The sequence below is a fragment of the Coffea arabica genome, chromosome 1c (genome assembly GCF_036785885.1).
Source record: "Coffea arabica cultivar ET-39 chromosome 1c, Coffea Arabica ET-39 HiFi, whole genome shotgun sequence".
Taxonomy (NCBI): Eukaryota; Viridiplantae; Streptophyta; class Magnoliopsida; order Gentianales; family Rubiaceae; genus Coffea; species Coffea arabica.
This window is the reverse complement of record NC_092310.1, coordinates 52048795-52053225: the sequence shown is the minus strand read 5'-3', so window position 1 is coordinate 52053225 and position 4431 is coordinate 52048795. Positions and strand designations below refer to the sequence as shown.

Below are 4431 nucleotides of genomic sequence, written 5' to 3'. Positions count from 1 at the left end.
AGTTTCACCTGTGGTAAATACTTGGAACAGTGGTCAAGAAATTTTATAGACGCATCTCGAATGATTATTTTGTTTTGTAAGCCCATTTTAAACAAGTTTAAATTAAACAACCTTAAATCCTGAAACTTGGAACTGTGATAGAATAGTAATTCTTGAATAAATTGAAATTATTCTATACACTAATGTTGTACTATAGTTGATTTTCTATTTGTTAACCCTCCCGTTCCTTCTCGTACCCTTTTCATCCCTAATTGCAATTCAAACTCTGAATTTAGCAATGACAAAAAACTTTTAGGACTTCCTCCTAACCACTGAATTGACCCATGTTTACCGGAGTCGAATGATGAGAGTCGCATTCCATGCAATGAAGAAGAAAGAAACACACTAAAGTGACACAATTTACAGAAATCCAAGAACTAAAGATCCTCATTTTCTGCTTAAAAAGTACAAATACTTGTTTTTTCAGCATTGAAGTAGTTCCCCTTCAGCAAATGCTAACACCAAAAAATGACTAACAAGGTTTTGGTGAAGCAGAGAACAAGATACAAACCTACTTTCAGTTTCTGTTAAATTTCCCCAGTCTCCTCAACAACTGATAACCATCGATAACGAATGCTAGGTTTTTGGTTCATGAATGGAAATGCTCCAACTAAAAACCTGTTAAGCTCATAATGCGTCATAAGACGATCTTTACAATGATTGCATCATCCGTTTCACTTAACGATCAAATCATTTCCAAGGATCTTTATATCTGAAGTGCATGCCAATTTGTTCCCCCGTAACGAAAATATTTGTCCCATAAAATGTAGGTTATGACAGATGAAGAAAATATATGCCAATACGAGTGCTGGGAAACGGAATAAAATACTAGCAAGCAAACTATTAGTCCCAGCAATTAGCCTGAAAATCTCTGGATTGGTACATCAAGATTGTTTGCATGCTTCACAGGTGAAACCCATATTGTAAAGCGTGGGCTATTACTTTCTGCTGTTCTCTTTTCCGCTACACAACGGAAGTTCCTCCATAGCCAACTACGACTAAAGTGAGATTTGTACGATTGGTGAAGGAAATTCTCATGTCATTAGTGATCAGTTGGAGAGGCAATGAAACAGGTCGTACGTTGAAAATCTCTATCCTTGTTTGAAAGTGGGAGAAAAATGGCATAGGCGATCAACACTCTTTGGAGTTGTGCACTAACTTCCACTGTCATTCATTCAGAACAAATAGTGGAAGCAAGTTGGACAAATGCAAAGTTGATCAAATACCATCATTATGCCAAAAACAGAAATCACGCAAGCTATTTACATTCAAATGAATCTGTTTTAACAATATATTCATGAGGACGGGTACATATCATAATCGAAGTATTCTATTTCCAGGGAGACAAAAAAAAAAAAGGGTTCGCAGTATTTACATGATGTACCACCTAATGTATTCATACATATAATCATGAGTCAGCGTATAGATAAAAGAGATGTATATCATAATCCAAGTATTCTAGTCTTACAAAATTGCACTCCAAGGATTTTCCAACTTTATTACCAGAATCTATAGGTTTCCAGCTGAAATGCAATTCATCATGAATGAAGGCTAGTAATACAGTCATCTGTTCTGCAAATGTTGTTTTACTTTCGATATGTAATGCCAAGAGTTGGAAACAAAAGTGATGTAGTTAAAAAAAGAAAAAAAGAAGTTACCTTTATTCATCTTTTCCAAGTTTTACCCAGCTTAGAATCTGGAGGCAGTTTAACCAAATAACATCAAGCAGAAACACAAAATAATGAATTGGAAATTTCTGAAGGTACCTTGAGATGGCATACATGTAAAGCAGCATACCTTAACTGGAAACGTAAAAAAGTTGCTCAATCATGGTAAGTAGCTAGGGAGGTTAAGTTTTCAACACTACACGTTTATGTGGAATTCAATAAAGATTCAAGAGGATAATACTGCTCGAATAAGAACAAAACAAGGGCAAATAAATTCGTAATTGACATTATAATGTCATGGAAGAGCTGGTTTTATTTACTATTCCGATGGTTGTCAACACTGAACACAAGGAGAATCAAACAACACCCACCGGAATAGTAATTTTGTGCAAGTCAATAATGTCAGGAATCTTAAACAAGAATGCTTCACAAGTGACTACAATTCGAATTATTTTAGGAGGAAAAGTTGAGTGTAACGAGATTTTGTTGTTTACCAACAATCATCACCGACAAGTCGGAAATGTCACTGGCCAACTAGAGCATTGTTGAAATTTTGGAACCAGACAAAGTGAAAATACGACTCATCAAGAATTATTTTTGCAAAATCAAATACATAGAAACAAATTACAATTACAATAAACTTTTGGGGAGAACTGAAACTCAGAAAATGATTAACTCCATGTTTACAATCGGACTCCATCTAAAATGAATTTGGCCCCCAAATACAAAATTAAGAAACAAGAGTTTGGTGCAAAGGCAATTAAGGATAAGTGTAACTCAAAGAATGCACGAGAGAAGACAGCTACTTAGTGTGACGCACCTACTTGAACGCATTGTTGTAGGCTGCTATAATGGTTAATTGATCACAGGAAACAGAAACTTTACAGTCCCCCTACTTCTTGCTAATACTCCATTAAACATAAGCATGGTATGTACGTTTTGACATTGGACTATCCTCATCTAAAAAGAAGGAGCTTAAAGACTTAAAATGATTTTAAAAAAATTATTCCATGACTACATTCATCATCATAGTATTATTAGCTTAAATCAGATTTAAAACGTAGTAGACTTTATTGCTTCATGCAAGGACATATGCTCATTTAGACACTAAGTACAATGAGTCAGTGGTTTGATAGTGTTAGAACCACTCAAATCTTCATATAGTTGATGGAATTGTCTGAATCATCGTTATCAAGACTCAAGGGTGGCGATCAATCGAAAGGGAAGACATTATTGGGAAGATTTCGGGTACTAGTACTAACAGTGTATTATTGAAGAGGGTGGTGAGGAGGAAGGGTTGCACTGAATATTTTTCAGAAGAGAGTACCATTTTAAGAGTGGCCAAGTTGCAAGATGTCACTAGGACTTGGTCCACCTACATGAATTGATGTTAAAGAAACCCAACCCATGCAGTCCCAGTGACAATATTATGACATAGTCCTTCCAAGTCCCACCACGATTTGCACATTGAACAGTTTGAAGATCAGTTACAATTTTCAAAGAGTATATTGGACAAAATCCACTTGCAAAATCTCCATTAAATAACTGAAGCTGAACTGTTTGAGCTCTGAAATAGACCTCCAAACTTAGAAACTCAAAACTGCTTTTTGCTATTTTAGTCCTGTGAGAAGAACACACATATATAGAAAAAGCAGCTTTCTTCTCCAAGGCCAGTTTTGGTGTACTAATAGCAATTGCATATTAAGAAAACCATTAGAAGCTAGGAAGATTGCAAAAGTGTTAACTGGCAACAGGACAATGAGTTCAAGTGAGAGTCTATGCCAAACATGCCAAAAAAGGAAAAGAAAATTAAAAAAGAAACTTAAAATTAAGAAATTTCGTACCTTGTACAATAAATCAGCTTCTTCAACAAGACCACTCTCTCACCATCTCTCCCCGTCTCAAAGAAGCATAGTACACTTATGTTCAACTACTCCTTTCCATTATCACTTTTACTGTTCCACATTGTCTGCACGGAAAAAGAATAATCACAGATCTATGCTACATTCATCAACTGATAGACCATCTAGATCTTTCACTAGTCCTTTATTAACAACTGCAAAAGAGAACAGCAAAGAGGATAAATCAGAATTCCAGAATCTGTTCATTAATTTGTAATAAGACGATACTATTCAACCGAGAAATAGCAAAAGCCGACTTTGGGAAAAATTTATACTCCAATTAAAGAAGTGGTAGGACACCTTATTCATCCAATGCAAACTGGGATCTGTAATATTGGTGACCATGATTTTTCCTGATGTTCATGTAGTCGTTTATTGCCGATGCAGCATCATCAAGATTCTCAGCTCCAAAAAGCTTTAGCAGTAAGATTATATATAGACTAATACACTTAATTAAAAACACAGCTTACCACCTGGGCTTTGCATGTGAATCTTGATGATGCTACACCCGCAAACAACAACTGTCAATCGATCCATCCATGCATAGCTAAATCATCTAAATAGTTTATAAGCCCTATTAGGACCTCGGCCCCAACACAACACCCCCCCCCCCCCGCCCCCGCCCCCTCCCCTCCAAAAAAAAAAAAAAATCGGCCCCAAAAAAAAAACCCCTGAAATCAATTTGTTCAGCAGACATAAAGGAGAGTATGTCAATGTGCAGAGGAAATGTAGTGGAGAAGTGGGAAAGTCATCAATAGTCCACGAGTATGAGCTGATGTGGCCAGTTGGTAGTGGACGTGGTGGTACCAAATAGTAACAAGAAT

The 4431-nt window shown here is 36.3% G+C and overlaps 1 long non-coding RNA gene across 1 annotated transcript; it reads right to left on the bottom strand.

Annotated features, from left to right (window-relative positions):
* Window positions 1-398: 398 nt before the first annotated feature.
* Window positions 399-4228, bottom strand: LOC140035538 (uncharacterized). Its single transcript, XR_011839716.1, has 2 exons — window positions 3908-4228; window positions 399-3762 (listed from the first exon to the last, which is right to left on the bottom strand). It is a non-coding gene; the product is annotated as an uncharacterized lncRNA (long non-coding RNA).
* Window positions 4229-4431: the final 203 nt, after the last annotated feature.